The sequence below is a fragment of the Ascaphus truei genome, chromosome 4 (genome assembly GCF_040206685.1).
Source record: "Ascaphus truei isolate aAscTru1 chromosome 4, aAscTru1.hap1, whole genome shotgun sequence".
NCBI lineage: Eukaryota > Metazoa > Chordata > Amphibia > Anura > Ascaphidae > Ascaphus > Ascaphus truei.
The window spans coordinates 127,779,229-127,799,906 of NC_134486.1; the positions used below are offsets into that span (position 1 = coordinate 127,779,229).

The window sequence follows — 20,678 nt, forward strand, 5'->3', positions numbered from 1 at the left end:
GGTTATGCTGAAATACTGTACAGTATATTCATGCTACACACTAAGACAAAAATCAAACTGACAAAGAGTGGATATTTCATATCAGAGTCACAATGGCATGATTAACACTGCAATGATTAAACACTGCTTGACATACAATGTTCTCAAGGCATAGGAGAATTTGCTTGCAGGGTCTGGCATATGCAAGGTCTGTAAGAAATGTTTTCTCCTGTTCTGGTAGCTTGATTTTGCCCTCTCTCTAAGACATCCTTATGCTTTGCCCTGTCTTTTGCCCCACTTTTTGCCATGTTTTCGGTGACAGTGTACTGAGGGGGACTCTCCTTTTTTGTTGTCAGAGGCTTATAAAGAAATTCTGACAAGGGAGAGGGGAAAAAAGTGGGAGGGAATGGAAATGTAAAAGAGGACTGCCTAATTCAGCAGCTAAATCAAAGTGAGGAGCTGAGTGTGTGTGTCAGGGCAGTGTGCATTTCAGTGTGGAGAGTTCAATGGAAATGTTTGATTAGCTATTTTGAGCAGTAAAAAAGTAGAGGGAGTTTGGCCCCCCACTTCTACTTTATTTTGGGGGACCTTAAAGAGTATGCTAGCTGGAGTCTCTTGAACAAGAACTTGGACACAATAATATATTTGCAGGACAGTGCGTTTCAAAAGACAAAAAGGTAAGACGTTTATGCTGACCTCTTGCTGTGGGTATGTTTGATTATAGATAACAAGGTGTATGCATAGAAGTGCTGTATATAATTATACTTAGCTGCCAAGAATGAGAACTTTACCTTATCTGTTGCTGTTACTGCTAAACTCAATCATAGGCATATTTTATCAGTTAAAGATAGTGGTGGGAATTTCTACTATTATGAATGAGCTGGTGATTTATTTGTATGTGCTTGTTCTGTAACTGGTGTGGGAACTGGCATATTCCCAGTAACCTGCTATTTGTTCATCTTCTTTCAACCTCCTTAATTCTTCTGATAAGCATACTCTTGTGATTTAGGAAAGGTCTTGTTTGTTATATGAAAAAGTATAATTAAAATACCTCCAAGACAATATCATAAATATGTGTGTGTGTGTGTGTGTGTATGTATATATATATATACATATACAATATATATATATATATATATATATATATATATATATATATATATATATATATATATACACACACATATACATATACACACACACACACACACACAAACACACGCCACATAGCATATAATTGTAATATACTGTATAGACTCTTTAGTATAAAATATATAAATCTTGAGCTGATATGCACTCACAGGGGTATGTTTAAAAATCACTTTTGAGAAAACTTCTCACAGATGGTTCTGTACATACCCTTGTGAGTGCATATCAGCTCATGGTTTACTGTATATCTTTTATATTAAAGAGTCTATACAATGTTACGCTATGTGGCACATGCTTCCTATGTTTTTCCATTAGATTCTATGAGAATATGGTTCGCCTTCACAGAATCTGCGAGAGACTACAGTATCATGGTTTGCCTTTGAATTCCGTTGGATCCTACTTTTGAGATCTTTTTATGAAAGGACTCATTTCTTACTGAACTGGTTTGCCTAACAATGTATCAAAGTTCGTTGTTTGATTGCACTTTACATTATTGTCAGTTTTAGAGATTACTCTTAATACCACTATTTTTATTGTGTTCAATTCACTGTATTAGTACTTTTGTCTTACCACACCTCAGCATACTTATTTTCCATTTTGTTATCAACACAATTTATTACAAGTAGATATGCAAGTTTGTTGTATAGCACAAATGTAGTTTGTGTGTGTATATATATATATATATATATATATATATATATATATATATATATATATATATATATATATATATATATATATATATATATATGTGTGTATGTGTATATATATATATATATATATATATATATATATATATATATATATATGTGTGTATGTATATATATATATATATATATATATATATATATACACATGCATACATACATATACATATACACGTGGGCTCATGTTGTATATATAATACATATGTAAATAAGTATAATACATGTACTTTCTTAAGAATGGAATATGATGAAATTACAATTATAGCTATTTTCAGAGGCGGCAGTGACATGGAAAAGCAAGTAACATATTTCTAAATGAACATATTTCTCTCTCTTTAGAATCTGTAAATATTATATGAACCGTTAAAGAGGGTCATATTCATTATCTAGTATATTTGCATTCCTTTCATATTTGTATAAACATTGTACAGTTTAGACAGTGCTGTTCAGTGCACTACAGGTACACTTACATTCTGCTGAAATTATCTTTGAACATGTCCAATTATATCAATATCATGTACAGATGTAACACCTTATTGCACCAACTCGCACATTGCAGCGGGTGCAATAATGGGTCAGTCACGCCCCATTTTCGCACATGGCCAGTTCTGAACAACGGCCGTTTTCCCCTTTGGCATGTTATGCGTGTCCCTTTGCAACACAGCAGCGGGAATAATAATGTTTACTGTACAATTTTAAAAAAAAACACATGTAATTGCAATTTGAATGTCCTTACCGCAATAATGCGGAAAAGTCGAAGAGTGAAAGGAACAAGACACACGTGATTATGTCTCAAGATACAAGAGGAGCAAGTCTGGCGCAAATCAATTGCACCATATGTTTCAAATAAAAAAAATCCTACTGATTTCAATGGGATTTTTTGCTATGATACATATGGTGTAAATTTTTTGCCACAGAATTTCAACACTTTTTCCTTGATGCATAAGCCCCATACTGTATCCAAGTAAGAATTAGAACAACAAGTGTATGTATGTATGTATGTATTTACAGGTATGTGTGTGTACCGTATGTATTATGTGTGGCCACATTTGTATTTCAAACATCGGTTGCAGTTGAAAATGTAAAAATGGGAAATTAATAAATCTGTCACAGCTGCTCATCACTCTGCTACCAGATCAGATTTATGATAAGTCTTTAAATGTGAGAAGTGTCGAAACTAGTATGAACACGCAGCACATGCCTTAAGCAAACACTCTGCAGTGAAAGCTTGGAGGAGCAAGAACGGACTTCACTGCTGGAAGCTCCAAGGGCCATTTCAAAGCACACAAAGAATTAGGACATAAAATAGTGCAATACGTTAGCAAATTATTGTGATTGTATCAGACTAGTCTGCATGTTCTTTCAAGGCAGTAATCAGATGACGCAGCAAATAAAGTAGAGGAGTTACTTTTGAGATTAGGAGATAGAAAGATCTAGATAAATCAAATTGGGTTGTCTTCGTGCGTTTCTTAATTTTATTTTCTCTTCACAACTTTTTGTCATCATCCATTAAACTTTGTATTTGTAATGCTGGTGGGAACTTTCACTAGTGTTTTGGTTCTAAAAAATGTTTTTGCGTTTTGATTGCAGTTCTACAAATGTTTAGTGTTTTGCTTTTTTTCCAAACCTCGATTTGTTTTGTTTTAAGTATTGAATTCTTGTCACAGGATGGCAAAATAAAATTGAAAGAATGTCCCTTATCTTTTACAAGTTTGACCATTTCAACAAAGAAAAACAAACAAAAATTAAATTTAAAAAAAAAAATGAAAAAAAAAAAAAACAACAAAATGTGAGGATGAGTTTTGTTGGGTTTTGGCACAGATTTTGCTTGGATTCGAAAATGTGTTCCTAAGTTCGACTCTGACTTTGAATTGAATATTGTAGTCTCAAACTGCTCGATGCAGAATTTTGCTTTTGAACCCACAAACGTACCCATCCTTACTTTTTAAAAGTCTTCAAAATCAACACACTTGATACATTGACTCATTTTCAAATTGTCTTTCTTAGCGTCAGTTTTATGGCAAACAGATAGGGTCACCATTGCCAAGAAGCGCTATGCAATAAAGCACCTTCCGACAACAGAAAATGCTTTACGGACTATTCACTTAAGTGGGATGTAAAGTGCCTTCCGGCACTGGAAAGTATCTCTGGAATAGCACTGCCTAGGAAATATGGGTCATAGTTTCTTGCCTTGAGCCTCTGAAACCTTCATATTCCGTGACTAGTAGCTAGAGGTGTGCAAATATTTTTCCAAAGTTCGCAAACTTGGCGAAAGTAGCCCCCTTTTTCAGCCACAAAATGTTTTGTGACCTTGTCAGAGTTCACAAGCAATTTGGAAAGCAATAAGTCAATCTGCCATACAGCTTTGATTATTATGCTAATTTGCTTAATTCTCGGAAATAACCAAATTTGCTTAATGCCGAGACAAAAAATAGGGCACACGCCATATTTTGCTACTTTTGCTACTTTTACTACTTTGGCAACATGATTAGCTGTTTTAGACTTGACAAAACATTTCACAAGGAATGGCATTTTGGGAAAAAAACACAAAAAAATTGGCAACTTCACACATCTCTACTCATTGCAGTAACAGCTGAGACCTGATTCTTGGGAAACTTGCAGTCAGAGGAGCTGAAAAGGCAGTAGAGTTTGATGAAGTGGTATTAATTAGTTCTTGGATAGTGCTGTTTTAGTGCAGGGGTGGGCAACTCCAGTCTTCAAGGGCCATCAGCAGGCCAGGTATTAGGGGATATCCCTTCTACAGGAGCGGCTCAGTGAGTAAAGACACTGACTGGCACTGAGTTTGAAGCAGGGGAACCTGTTTCAAATCCCAGTGCCGGCTCCTTGTGACCTTGGGCGAGTCACTTTATCTCCCTGTGCCTCAGGCACCAAAAAAAAAAAAAAAGATTGTAAGCTCCACGGAGCAGAGATCTGTGTCTGCAAAATGTCTCTGTAAAGCGCTACGTAAAACAGAGATATCTTAAAACTGACATATTGGTGGCCCTTGAATTGGCCACCCCTGTTTTAGTGCATCCATATGTATGAACATAGTGGCACTCTTGATGCTTCATCAGTCAAAAATATATGTAAACATAAATCAGTCAACAAGTTATTTAACTGATGAACTATGCATTTGATTAATGGTAAGATAAGAGGAAACACATGAATATATCTTCATAATTCATGCTCTTTTTAATGGGAGAGAGAGACAGGGAGACAGGGAGAGAGAGGGGGAGACAGGGAGAGAGAGGGGGAGAGGAGAGAGGGAGACAGAGTATAGGGCACTCACTTATTAATGTTGACAGCAGCCCGAGTGTGATGAGAAGGATTACTATATGTACACCATTGGGGATAGAGTACACAGGCACTCACAGATGTTTTCATTTCAATGAAGAAGTGTTTATTGAAGAGGGTCCAGCGTCTTGATCCTGGCATGGCCCTTTATCAGGATAGCCACAAAATGGAGAATGCTAAAATATGTCCTTACCGTACACCAATAAGGCCTCGGGCATTTCAGCGCTTATGCGCTGACCTGTGCTGAGGCGCACTCTCACTTACCAGTGAGCCCCTGCAGACGCAATGAGAGCGGCTTTAGTAGGGGCTCGCCTACGCTTCCGCAAGCGTGCGGAAGCGTAGGTCTTATCCAAATTTTAGATTTCGCGCTCTTGGGAGCGCAGGGCCGGTCACGTGAGCTGTTCGCCCAATGAGGGCGAACCAGCTCCATGACGTCACTGGCCCGCCCCCCGACACGCCCCTGGACGGCGCGCTAACCAAGGCCAGGGAGAGCACCTGCTTTCCCCAGCCTCAGCTCGCCTCCGCACGGGCTGAGTCACCATGGACTCAGCCTAAAGATGCAATATTTTATGGCATGGTAATGAACTTAGATATAGCCCAAGGCAATTTGTAATACATATCGCAACAAAGTAATATATAAATAGAGCTGTCAAGTTGCATTTCAATGGCAATCAAAGGCTTAGTATAATAATAAAGAGGGCAGATCAAAACTGTATAAACATCCCTATGTTGGGGAGGGGGGAGAGAGTAAGGAATCCTCCCGTGGAAAGGGAGAGTTTTAACAGAATCTTGAATCTGTATTGCCATTACTGTATGTAGCCATGCCCTTTATTGTTTTTTTTTCTACCTCTACTGTTCCATATAATTTTAGTTCTGCACTGGTTCATACCCCCAAGCCGTTTGGTGGATGCCAATTCTATGTTTTCTACTGCACTCTCTCTTCCAGACTCTGGTGTTTTCTTGTCCCAATTACATTCACACTTTGCAATACTGTGGGTCACACTAGTGGTGCTGTTTCTGTTGCTTAGCAACCACTCCAGCAGTTTTTGTGTCTTTTTTTAGCTTTCTGGGTGAAGCTATATATGTTAGCGTTCTCCATTTTTTGATTAAATTTAGGTCTGTGCCAGGACTGAAACATCGATCTTTCTTTAATAAATACTTCTTAACTGGAATAAACCATAGACCCATAGGTGAGAGGACCAGTGACTGCTTGTGTTTTCTCCATCTACTGTATTATGTTGTATGTGTGTATATATATATATAAGTGTGTGTGTGTGTGTGTGTGTGTGTGTGTGTGTGTGTGTGTGTGTGTGTGTGTGTGTGTGTGTGTGTGTGTGTGTGTGTGTTAGGAACCAGGACAGACACTCCAATGTACAAAAACTGATGTTTTATCATCTCAATGTTTTGGCTCACAACAGAGCTCCTAAACGTTGAGACAATTAAACATTTTTTTCTACATTTGAGTGCCTTTCCTGTTTCCTACGACTATTATGTTACTGCAGACACTTAGACCAGTAGCACAACAAGGGGGGTCAAGGGTGCATGACATGACAACGCACCGTTACGTGACGCAGTGACATCATGACGCGTGACGTTGCCGTACAGAAGGTAAAAACTGCACCCCGTAAAAATAATTTCTGGTTGCGCCCCTGATTTGGACGGTATGTACCCAAAATGGATTCTATCACCTTTGGAGTGAGTGCACTATTTCTGGACAATATACATATAATATATATTGTTATGTCTTAAGGCCGCGCTTATAGTGCTGGCGATGGCGATGCGACGTCACCCGAAAACAAATGCATTTCCGCTGCGTGCGCTTATAGTAAGTGTGACGGCGACAATGCGACGGAGCGACGTCGCCAAAACTGGTAGCCGGCAAAATTTGATTTTTCAAGGGCTGTCGCCTCATGTGACGGCCCTTGAACCAATCAAAGGAAACCCACGATGTCGCCGCCCAGCGAAATATAACTTTCGCCTGTGGCGATGGCGACGGGTGACGTCACCCGTCGTGATGCCATCAACGGCACTATAAGCGCGGCCTTTAGTCACGCTGCAGGGTCTTTTGTCCCGTATTAAAGGCCTGAAAGCTTAGGATTTGCTTAACGGGGTTTATTTACAGGACAAAACAAGGATACATAAAACAAAAAGGACTTAACTCCACTTTGGAGCTCTAACTAATACACCTTAGTTACTCACTATAAGTGTAAGAACTAAACGCTTTCCCCACTCAGAACCCTGTACCTGTATATGAACCGCAGTCTCTGCCTGCAGTCTCTCACTGAGGCTGTCACCATGTGGGCTTCCAGATCAGAATAGCAGCAGCCAAGGGAGGTGTCTGGATTGCCTTTTTTACTGCAGTCAATTAATTAGTGCTCAGGTGAGGGGAAAAGATACACACCCAGAAAAGTGCTAGGCCCTATATACCGCCAATCAAACACCTTCTCACTGAGTACATCACATATCCCTCCCACCCCCCTTTGCTCAATCGTGGCAAGGGGAGAAATTGTAAAGAGTATGGTGTACGCTTGGTACAGTGCGTTCGCATTACCATGTTTGGAGCATGGCCTATGTTCAATTGTGAACTGGAACCCTTGGAGACTCAAAAACTAGCGAATTACACAAGCATTTTTCTCTCTATTTTGCTGCATGAACTTCAAAGGTACATGATCTGTTATTAGGGTAAACTCCCTTCCTAACAAATAATATTTTAGAGTCTGCAGAGCTCATTTGATTGCTAAGCCCTCTTTTTCAACCATGGCATACCTCTGCTCATGGAGGTTTAGTTTTCTTCTAATGTACATGATTGGGTGTTCCTCCACTCTGACTATTTGTGATAGGACCGCTCCTACCCCTACATTGGAGGCGTCACACTGCACCTGAAATTCTTTGGTGAAATATGGGGTGACGAGGATGGGATGGGCCCACAATGGACCTTTGGAAGGCCTCTTTTTCCTGGTCAGACCACTTCACCATGACCAAACTTTTCCCTTTCGTTAGGTCTGACAGAGGTGTTGAGAGGGTGGCAAAGCCTGGTATGAAGCGACGGTAGTAGCCGGCCAGGTAAAGGAAGGCTTTAACTTGTTCCTTAGTTAGCGGCCTCGGCCACTCCGTAATCGCCTTAAGCTTTGCGACCTGAGGTTTTACTAGCCCTCTACCAACTGTATAACCTAAATATTTGGTCTCTTCTAAGCCTATGGGACATTTAGTGGTGTTTGCCTTCAGACCCGTCTCCTCAAGGGAGTCAAGGACTACCTGTACCCTTTTTAGGTGCTAGTCCCAGTCATTACTGTGAATGATCACATCATCCAAATAACTTGCGGCATATTCCGTGTGGGGTTTTAACACCCGGTACATCAACCTTCGAAAAGTTGCCGGAGCCCCATGTAGGCCGAAGGGCAGGAACTTATATTGGAAAAGCCTGTTTGCTGTCGAAAAAGCAGTTTTTTCTTTAGCATCCTGCGCTAGTGATACCTGAGAATACCCCTTAGTTAGGTCGATGGTAGATCAATATTGGGCATTGCCTACCATGTCTATCAGCTCGTTGACCCATGGCATAGGGTAGATATCGAATTTGGACACTGCAGTAAGTTTCCTAAAATCATTGCAGAACCTGATCGAGCCATCTGGTTTAGGAACCAGCATGACAGGAACCTGCACCGGTTACTGAAAGATTCCTCGATTATGCCCAGGTACATCATTTTCTGTAACTCCTCTTTAACTGCCTGTCATCTAGCCTCTGGTAACCGATAGGGCTTAACATGAATAACCTTCCCAGGCTCTGTACAGTATGTATTCTATGCTCAATGACTGAAGTTCTTCCGGGTACGGGGGAGAAAGCTTGGGCATTGAGCATAAGGAATTACTTGTCTCTGTGGAGCAGACATCTGTGTCAATTTTTACATCAGGAACTGAGGGTGCCCTAGAGGGAACAACAGTCTGAGTCTTAGCAACCCATGCTTCCCTCTCTTTCCAGGGTTTTAAGAGGTTCACATGGTATAACTGTTCCGGCTTCCTCTTCCCGGGCTGGCTAACTCTATAATTAACCTCTCCTACTCTTTCTATGACTTTGGCTGAAGCCACGCTGCTGCTGATTGCGCTCATGCTTGAGAGCGGTGACATCACCAACTCTCCAAGCATCAGCACTCAGCTGTCCTTCCCTCCACTCTATCTCTACTCATCCGATACTCTCTCTCCCCATTCTGTGTCTGTGTCTCTCTCCCTATTCTGTGTCTGTCTCTCTCTCTCCCCATTCTGTGCTTGTGTCTCTCACCCCATTCTGTGTCTCTCTCTCCCCATTCTGTCTGTCTCTCTTCCCATTCTGTATCTGTCTCACCATATTCTGTGCCAGTCACTCTCTCTCCCCATTCTGTGTCTGCCCCTCTCCCCCCATTGGTTATTGAAGGGTCATGTGACCCTGCTGTAAGTTTGGAAATCAAATTTCCTTGTCTCTCCAAGAGCTGAGCTTTGGAGAGCATACGTGCACGTGCACGAGCGCCTGAGTGCCGCTCAAGCGTGGCCATACTTATTGTGAATCACTGAATCACTGGGATCTCTCCAAGCACCAAGCACGCTAAGCGGCAACGTGGCCGCAGTCTTAGTAGAGTCCCCACCATGTAGCTAAAAACTTATATCCTACTGTAGGTACTAGCACTAAGACCTTTTCTCCTGGGCGAAATACCCTAAGTCGGGCATTTCTATTATAGAAGTTCTGTTGTGAACTCTGGGCTTGTTGTGTGTGTTGTCGCACAATGGGCAACACTGCTGAGATGCGATCCTGCATCTGTGAAATATGTTCCACTATGCTACAGTGTGGCGTTTACTCCATTTCCCATGTCTCCTTGAGGATACCTAGTATACCTTGGGGGTGTGTCCCATATAACAACTCAAAAGGGGAGTAACCCGTAGAGGCCCGAGGAACTTCCCTTACGGCAAATAGTAAATATGGTAAGAGTAAATACCTATTTTTACCCTCTCGGTCTATGGCCTTCCGCAACATATTTTTAATTGTTTTGTTAAATCGCTGCACTAGGCCGTTGGTTTGAGGGTGATAGACTGAGGTATGTAAGTGTTTAATATTAAACAGTCTACACAGCCCTTTCGTAACCTGGGACATAAAAGGGATTCCTTGATCCGTTAATATTTCCTTGGGGATCATGACCCCACTAAACAACAGCATTAATTATTTTGCTATGAGTTTTATAAGAGGTGTTCCTGAGGGGAACGGCCTCCAGGTATCTTGTGTCATAGTCTACAATGAACAGACCATGTTGATGGACATAGGTAACTGGCCTACAAGATCCATACCAATGCGCTCAAAAGGAACTTCAATAATGGGCAAGGGTACAAACAGGTTATGGAGCGCTTTTACTGGTGAGATCATTTGACACTCTGGACACGTCTCATAATAACGTTCTACCTCTTTGTTTAGGCCCGGCCAGTACAATTTTGACAGCTCATCTTGTGTCTTTGACAATTGCTGCAACCCCTGCATTAAGGCAGCAGCAGCACTTTCTGCTTGGCTCCGCTGTAGAATAGAAGTGTTCTCTGCCTATCCACGCTGTACTGTCTTCAGAAATTCCTCCATAGTTTCCACTACTCACTGCCTTTTAGACTGCCTGCATTAACGTCACCAATTGTGATGTCTTAGTCACACTGCAGGGTCTTTTGTCCTGTATTAAAGGTCCTATATACCTCCCTCAAACACCTTCGAACTGAGTACATGACCATAGATACTGTCCCCAGAGAGGTACGCTGAAAAGTACCTAACTCTATTCATATATCTCCATCTCTCCTTTCTTCCCCACTTCTCAGTTCACATGAACTCCTTTCTTACTTGCGACCTCTGTCACCACACAGCTATACACCCTGCACTAAAACACACCCCTACAAATCATCCTCACACATTCTCTTTCTTTCCATGCTTCTCCTTCTTGCTTCTGGGGATATCTCTCCCAATCCTGGTCCCTGCCTTATTTCTACTTGCTCTCGTCCTCGCCTCCCACATGCAACTTCTACTCCTTCTGGTGTTAACCCCTCCAACCTCATACCCATCCCCTGCCACCCTCCCTCCTCTCTCCCTTTTTCCTGTGCCCTTTGGAATGCTCACTCCCTCTCTAACAAGTTCCTCTCTGTGCATGACTTCTTTCTCTCTCACTCCCTGCTTCTCTTTGCTATAACTGAGACCTGGCTCACTCAGTCTGACTCTGCTCTGGAAGCTGCCCTCTCCTACGGTGGCCTTTCCTTCTCCCACACTTCGCGCCCTGATGGCAGGGGTGAAGGCGTGGGGCTCCTTCTCTCCTCTCTCTGCCGTTACCGAACCCTTCCTATTCCCCCCTCTCTTGCTTTTCCCTCCTTTGAGGTTCACACTGTCCAGATCTTCTCTCCTCTCCCTGTCCATGTGGCGGTCATCTATCGCCCACCTACCTCTACTCATCCCCCTTCTGCCTTTCTCTCTCACTTTGAATCCTGGCTCTCTTCCTTTCTCTCCTCAGACTCCCCTGTTCTTCTCCTTGGGAACTTCAATTGCCACATTGATGACCCCTCTCTCCATTGGGCTTCCCGCTTTCTTTCTCTAACCTCTTCTTTTGGCCTTCAACAGTGGACTGCAGCCAGCACCCACAAGGATGGCCACTACTTAGACCTGGTTTTCACTAAGAACTTTACTCTCTCTGATTTCTTCATTTCCCCTTTTCCTCTCTCTGACCATCACCTCATCTCATTCTCTCTATCTCGCTTCTCCCCTTCTCTACCTCCATCTACCCCACGGTTCTGCAGAAACCTGCGCTCTATTCACTTACCTGACTTTGAGTCCACTTTACGCTCCTCCCTCTCCTCTCTTAGCTCTGCTACAGACCCTGACAACCTGGTCAGTAACTACAACTCTGCCGTGTCCTCCTCTCTTGATCTACATGCCCCGCTTTCTCTCTGCCGCACTCGCCCTTCTAACCCTAGACCTTGGCTAAATTCCCACATGCGTATGCTGCGTTCCTCCACTCGTTCCTCTGAACGCCTCTGGAGGAAATCTCATACTCTCGCAGACTTCCTTCACTACAAATTTATGCTATCCTGTTTCAACTCTGCCCTCTCGCAAGCTAAACAAGCCTACTTTTCTTCACTAATCAACATGCACAAGTCTAACCCACGCCGACTGTTCTCTGTCTTTGATACTGTACTCAAACCACCCTCAGCTGCCTCTCCTTCCTCCATCTCCGCTCAGGACTTTGCTGACTATTTTAAGAAAAAGGTGGAATCCATACGTCAGAACATCCCCTCTGTTTCTTCCTCCCATCCGACACCTCTTCCTAACTCTCCTCCTGCCTTCCTTGACACTTTTTCCACTGTCTCAGAGGAAGATGTGTCACTGTTGATCGCCTCTTCTCCCTCTACCACTTGCCCTCTTGACCCCATTCCCTCCCATCTCCTAAAACCTCTTGCTCCTACTATAATCCCTATGCTCACACACATTTTTATCTCCTAAAACACACATTCTAACCTTTCCATCCTCCTTCAAACATGCAACAGTCATACCATTACTCAAAAACACCAAGCTTGACCCTACCTGTCTTTCTAACTATCGACCTGTCTTCCTCCTGCCTTTTGCCTCTAAACTCCTTGAACGTCTTTTATTCTCTCGCTTGCTCCATTTTCTCAACACCTATTCTCTCCTAGACCCTCTACAATCTGGCTTCCGCACTGCTCACTCCACGGAAACAGCCCTCACTAAAATAACTGACGACCTCCATGCTGCCAAAGACAGAGGTCATTACACTCTGCTCATATTACTCTACCTCTCTGCAGCATTTGACACCGTGGACCACCCTCTTCTCCTTCACATTCTCCATACTCTTGGTATTCGGAACAAAGCTCTATCCTGGATCTCATCCTACCTCTCCCAACGTACTTTCAATGTCTCTGCTGCTAACACATCCTCCTCTATTGATCTCTCTGTGGGGGTACCCCAGGGCTCTGTCCTGGGACCTCTTCTCTTTTCTCTGTACACACTCTCTCTAGGTGACCTAATAACATCTTTTGGGTTTAATTATCACCTCTATGCTGACGACACACAAATATACTTTTCAACACCCGACCTTACACCTGCTGTACAAACCAAAGTTTCTGGATGTCTCTCTGCTATATCATCCTGGATGGCCCTCCATGGTTAAACTCAACATGGTTAAAACAGAGCTCCTCATACTTCCTCCCAAACCTGGCCCTACTACCTCCTTCCACATTACTGTTGGAACTACGATCATTCACCCAGTAGCCCAAGCACGCTGCCTAGGGGTCACACTCGACTCCTCTCTCACATTCGCCCCTCACATTCAAAACATTTCTAAAACCTGTCGCTTTTTCCTCCGCAATATAACAAAGATACGCCCTTTCGTCTGTTGCTTGACTGCTAAAACTCTGACTCAGGCCCTCATTCTCTCCCGTCTTGATTACTGTAACCTCCTGCTGTCCGGCCTTCCTGCCTCTCACCTGTCTCCCCTACAATCAATCCTAAACACTGCTGCCAGAATCACTCTACTCTTTCCTAGATCTGTCTCAGCATCTCCCCTCATGAAATCCCTCTCCTGGCTTCCGATCAAATCCCGCATCTCACACTCCATTCTTTGCCTCACTTTTAAAGCTTTACACTCTTCTGCCCCTCCTTACATCTCAGCCCTAATTTCTCGTTATGCACCATCCAGACTCTTGCGTTCTTCTCAAGGATATCTTCTTTCTACCCCCTTTGTATCTAAAGCCCTCTCCCGCCTTAAACCTTTTTCACTGACTGCCCCACACCTCTGGAATGTCCTTCCCCTCAGTACCCGACTTGCACCCTGTATATCTACCTTTAAGACCCACCTTAAGACACACTTGCTTAAAGAAGCATATGAATAGCACTGTGGATATTCTGAACACATGATACATAAGCTTGGCCCCTGCAGACGCACTTACCAGAACTCCCTCCTACTGCCTCTGTACGTTCTCCCTACCTACCAATTAGACTGTAAGCTCCTCGGGGCAGGGACTCCTCTTCCTTAATGTTACTTTTATGTCTAAAGCACTTATTCCCATGACCTCTTATTTATATTATCTGTTATTTATTTGATTACCCCATGTATTACTACTGTGAAGCGCTATGTACATTAATGGCGCTATATACAGTAGCGGCAGCTTTTATTTGAACAAATGCCGGCGGCATGCCGGGATCTACTCCGGCTGCCGCCAGTCAAGACCGCGCGCCGCCGCGTTTCCTACACGCACCCCCCCTCCACTTCGGGCGCATTTTAGCCCCCCTTCCCGACCCCGAACCCGGCTCCTGCTCTGCCCCTCTGCTTCCCCGCACCCCCGCTTACCTCACTTTAAACTCCAGGGGTGTCGGGGAAGCCTGGGGAAGCCGGGCGTACACGTGACTGTGACGTCACAGTGCGCTGCAACAAGCCGCGTCTCCACGCTTCCCGCACGCATCCTGCTGTGCGGGAAGTGTTCAAATAAAAGCTGCCGCTACTGTAAATAAAGACATACAATACAATACAAAAGCAAAACACAGTGGCCCAAGGGATAGTAAAAGCCGCAGCTTCGTGCAGGATGGGGCGGGGGGAGGTTCTGCAATTCTAAATGGACCCCCATGGAGAGATTTTCTGCTGCCAGGGAATTTTTTCTTCATCCTTGTGATGAAATAACATACTTTTGTTTGCTTCGGAACAGATACATTATTTTACTGTTTCTGTAATACCCAGCATACATCTCTCCATACATCTTTGATTTGCCTGAAGTCTTGAATTATCTTTGCATTTAGTGATCTGAGTTTCACATCCATTCACGGGCAAAATACACTGGTCAAATACTTTCCTCTTGAGGCACAGTGAAACGTTTACTTTAAGATTGTCTTGTTTATTGCAAATATACTCCATTCCCCATTATGAAGACATAATTTTTTACATGGAAGTAACAAATACGTCATATCAGGTTTGGAGAGCTACCAACAGCATTTCTCCAATCAAGTGTGCAGAATACCCTATTTCCTCGATTCTAAGACGCACCCTTGATTTAATTAAAAAAATTGGGGGGAAATCCCCACTACAGTATATTAAATGTGCAGATTTTTTTTAACTAGCAGACAATAGCACACATTTATCTGAAGGGGCGGAGGGAAGGGGGGTGAAGGAGAGAATGGAAGGAAGAGGGGGAGGGAGAGAATGGGACACACAGAGACAGACACACACACAGAGACAGACACACACACACACACACACACACACACACACAGAGAGAGAGAGACACACACACACACACACAGAGAGAGAGAGAGACAGACACACACAGAGAGAAAGAGACAGACACACACAGAGAGAGAGAGAGAAACACACACACACACACAGACAGACACACACACACACACACACACAGAGGCATACATACACACACACACACACACACAGAGACAGACAGACACACACACACACACACACACACACACACACAGGACAGACACACACACACACTCACACACACACACACAGACAGACACACACAGACAGACACAAACAGACAGACAGAGAGACAGACAGACACACACACAGACACAAACACACACACACACACACACACACACAGATAGGGACAGACACACACAGACACAGACACACACACTCAGAGACAGACAGACAGACACACACACACACACACACACACACACAGACACACACACACAGAGAGACACAGAGAGACACAGAGAGAGAGACAGACACAGACAGGGGGAGGGGGGGAAACGTGGTGCCGGAAGCACAGCTGTGAGCAGCAGAGGCAGTCAGAAGGCTTGTGGGGCATGCAGCCACACACTGCTGAATCAATTTCCTGTGTGGGGACTGGCACTTCCAGCAAGCAGAGCGGGGGGGGGGGGAGGCTGGAGGCGCAGGACATGCAGCGGGACACACTGCTCTGCTCCTTCTGTGTTGGGACCGCCACTTGGAGCAAGCGGGGGGTGGGGGGGAGGGGTGGCAAGGGGGGGGGGGAGGGGAGTCGCTGAGCAAGCGGGGGGACACACTGCTGAAACCACCGATGGTAGCTTTAGGTTAAAAGCTGAAAGCTGCTGTGGCTTCTTCTGCAGCGCCCCCTGGCTGACTTTTTTTTTTTTTTCAGTAACACGATTGTAAGATGCAGTCCTATTTCAGCCATATGAAATGGGAAAAAAGTGCATCTTACAATCGAGGAAATACGGTATATTGTGTACTGTATATGTATATTATATTCATTTTTAGTCAATGAATAGGAGAAAGTCTCAGCTTGGTAACAACAACAAATTATCTCATACTCATTTGAGGGGTACTGTATTCAGTGTAGAATTCTTATAGTCATCTCAGCCATGATAGATTTGTTGTGATAACTTCTAGTGACCTAACAGAGTTCTTCATAGATGTAATTTTTTTGTAATATTTGTTTTGAAACCCTTAAAAGTGTCTTCTTCAGATTTATTAAAGCAGTAGCCTCTTCCATTTTTAAATAATCTAAACTGAGGTTTCCTCCAGTGCTTATCTCAGCTCCAAGGATTCGACAGTTCGCGAGAAATTCATCTTTGAGTTTGCTGGTCAGGTGAAAAATAAAAAATCAAGCGGGCAGCCAAGTTATGGAATAGGATTCCCTGGTGATGTAGTGTAGTGTATAATTTTGCTGGCAACATTTTGCCTGTTGCAAAAGTTCTCTGTGCAAACTTGCACATTTCCGTCCGCGCGCGAGCTTGTGAATTTTCCTGTGCAGGTGACAGCTCACTTTGCAAACTTGAAAACGTTCCCAAATGTTCACATTTTTCACATTCATAGTACTAAAAAAAGGTTTGTGGCGTATTTTTTTAAAACTCTAACGAACTCGTGAAAATGTGGGGAAAAAAAGCTATTCGCTCATCTATAACTGTAGGTGCTTCCTGCTTTAAAGCAGCAGAACATGTAGCAGCGCACAATACATTTTTTAAAATGATTTATTATGATGACAGGATTGAAGCAGGGGGTCTCCGGAGCTGGACTTCATTCATTTCAGTTCCAGGGACCCTGTTTCCAGAGATAGTTAATTCCATAGCGGTGCGGGTATCACTGCAGTCAGAGAAACGGTGTGCCTAACATAATGGAGGTGCTCAATTGTCCCGCGTCACGAGGGCCAATAGGAAGCCATGATGTCATCCCTTGCTGCTTCCTATTGGCCCGCGTGACCAGGACATTTAAACTCCACAGAGATACCAGCACTCTCTACAGAGGTAAGTATCTCTGGAAGCAGGGGGTACCCGGAGCTGAAATGAACACAGTTTAGCTTCGAAGACCCCCTGCTTCAATCCTGTAATTCAATATATATATTTTAATCGTGCAGTGCTACATGTTGTGCTGCTTTAAAGTCCATATTCAGCTACACATAATAAGAGATCTCACATAAAAATGTATCATAAGCTGCAAAAAAAAAATCAGCACTGGTGTAAGCGGCTATATTGCTTTACTACTTCTTTTCTTATGCTGTTTCAATATTTATATGAAATCTAGATAGGTTCTTTAGCATGTTTGAGCTTTAAGTTTGTCTCATAAATTTTCATAAGGTATATTCAGCCAAAAGTCAAGGACAAGAGTCAGTTACAAAGATTAACTGAACAGAAATCCTGAATTTCCCGCCACTGAAGGTGTATGGGCTAGATTTATGATTAACCTCAGGAAAGATATTTTAGAAAAAAATTATCTTTCTTTACCATCAGGTAACAAGTAACAGCAAAAGTCACTTTGAACATACATCATAGTTTACTTCAATTTTTGAGGAGTGCTACTGCAGTATTTCTCCAGTTTTGCTTCAATTTGTCATGAGTGCAACTCTAATTTGAAGCCTTTTTTTCCTCCTGAAAATACTGAGGTAATCTACATTTTTGAGTTATCTTTTCTTAAGAGAAACTCTTGAGGTCAAAGGTCCCATATGTTATTGACAATAGCGTACACACAAAGGCATACCTAACATATGAAGTCACCTATATTAAAGCTGATGTAAGCGAGAGCACTGTAGTCCTGCTACCTGTTATACAGCAGGTAATACCTTGCAACTTGAGCAGTTATATTTGCACCAATTATACTGAGATGTGCACAATAAAAGCTCAAATGTTTAAACGTGAGAGCCATCAAACTCTGCTATTTTACTTCATTTGAACCTTAACTTAGCACCATATCTCGTAGGTAATTAAGTAAAATCATCTGGTATTTTTTTAAAGGTTAAAATGACCCTCCTTACCTATTGGAAGGGCATTTTTTGCACATTCCTTTATGCCCCTCCTAAACGTCCTTTGGCTTTTCCATGTGAGAGAAGACCCATGTTAATATCTTTACAGTAGTAGAAAAGAGCAAATAGCGCACAGCCAGGGAGTCAGGTGGTAAAAGATAAAATCCATTTATTTAAGTCCATGACCAGAAAAAACATCACCCCACGGGGAGGAACACGCAACCTCCTACGCGTTTCGGACCGGTAGTTCCTTTATCAAGGAGTTGAGAACATAGGGCAAGTGGGTGTCTTATATACCCCTATCTATCACAATAATCAGGGACACATGCGATTAAAAAAACGCCCCCTCGGCGCACATGCGCATGACGTCACGCGAGGCGCCACCACAACAGGCACAAGTGCCGACGGGTAAACACGCCCCCTCGCTTGTGCGTGCATGGGACCCAGGAGGCAGAAATAACCAACGCTGTAACTATGCAAATGGCTCCGCCCCACATAATACACCTCTAGGTCACCGATTGGTCCGCGCGCGCCGCCACTCCGCCAATAGGAAAGAGGCTGAGATGGCAACACGCCCACCCCTCGGTCCCAAAGGAGAATCATACCGGAGCAAGTAACCAGCCGCAAATAGAGAACAAATAGAGGAATAATACATACGAACTTCATTACAACTAAGTCAAATGCCTCAAAAAAGGGGGAAACGAACCCCGATTGCTCCATGTCCTGAAACAACATACAAATAACAATAATATCCCTTGTCAAAACATTATGTCTATGTGACAATAGGTAAATTACAAACACCACAATACTATTATCATTCAACAAACATTACATATACATGTAATAAAACATATATGCACATTAAAAAAATAACATATTGCTATATGTCTGTAAGTCCTCCTCCTCAGAGGAGTGATAAAAAATAGAATCAACAGTATGACTAATAAATTTCCATAAGTATTAGATGGGAAAAGATTAATGAATGAATAAAGATAAAAGGTATTCATAGTTATACACCAGGTAAAAATGCAGGAAGAAGAGTTTCTGAATCTACAGTTTATATTTTATCCACAATATAAGGGTAACGCACTGATACAGAGCAAAGAATGGTCGACAATATTTTAACGGTTTAAGAAATGGCTCAAGTTCCACTCTATGTTGAGACCGCAGGAGGTTTTTGTTTGAAGCATAAAAATCCAATATTTACAGTCTGGGAAACAGCCACATGGACGATAAAATCAGACAAATCTTTTATTTTAGTCTGATGATGATACTACTGCCCTCACTTATGAGGGAGAGACAATGAAAAGTGAGGATGAGACCAACAGGGAATTCTAGGAGATGGAAGGCAACCAGATCCTCCTGTAAAACAAAGCTAGGAGCTTTTATGTAACTAAACATTTAAGGATGCAGTGATTGCTAAGTTTCAGCGATAAAGCTTTAGTTAGCAGTTTTATAATGATAACAGTTCCAGACTGGGCTATCAGGGCTCAACTGGGGAAACAGATTGTGAGGGCCACCAATAATACTGTAGGACAATAACAGAGAAGAAAATAGGTGTTGTACTTATGCATATATGCACAAGTTCATATATGTAAACATTCACTCATAAATAGAGTGGAGTGGGGTGGAACAGTCCAAATCCATTTCCTGCGATCAATTCGACAAAATCCACCCCGCCCACTGAAATATGAGAGACAGCTCTCTCAATAAGGGTCTCTAGTGGTATATATGTCCCCTCAAACGTCCCTCGAAATAAATTAAGGAGACGTGCTGAAAAAGGAGCACACCTGCGGAGCTGGCAGGGAGATATGATAATGGCTATGCAAAGTATATTTAAATGAGTCCCCTCCCACACTCCCTGAAAGGATTTCCATAACAAGTATATAGAGTTGTTAAGCCTAAGGTAACAACCTAAAAATAACTGGAATGGTGTCAGACCTAACAGGACCAGGTCACCTCTAACCCTACGCGTTTCATGCTAATGTCACTTCCTCAGAGGTGTATGGTATGATAAAATATGTCTCTCAATTTATACAATCAGTTCAATGGTACATGATTTGTTGATGGATACACCATGGGAGGAGACTAATACAATTCTCAGCATAACATAAACATCTAACAATTAACATATACTACATGAACCTAATACACAAAACATATAATTCAAAACCGCTAGGAATATACTAGTGAATGATCTTTATAAACTTTAGACAGATGCGCACAAATTCCTATAGATCCATAAACTGATGGAATATATCATGGAGAATGGCCTAAAGTGATGTAAATTATGCAACATGAGCTGCCCATATATATTGTCTG

General features: G+C 42.7%; 1 protein-coding gene across 3 annotated transcripts in view; it reads left to right on the plus strand.

Annotated features, from left to right (window-relative positions):
- The first annotated feature begins 409 nt into the window (after positions 1–409).
- The window catches only part of VIT (vitrin), a 171,027-nt gene continuing 150,758 nt past the window's right edge, over positions 410–20,678 (plus strand). For all 3 annotated transcript variants that reach the window (XM_075596580.1, XM_075596581.1, XM_075596582.1), the window contains exon 1: positions 410–656. The gene's annotated coding sequence lies outside the window, so the exon portion shown is untranslated. The remainder of the gene's footprint in view (positions 657–20,678) is intronic.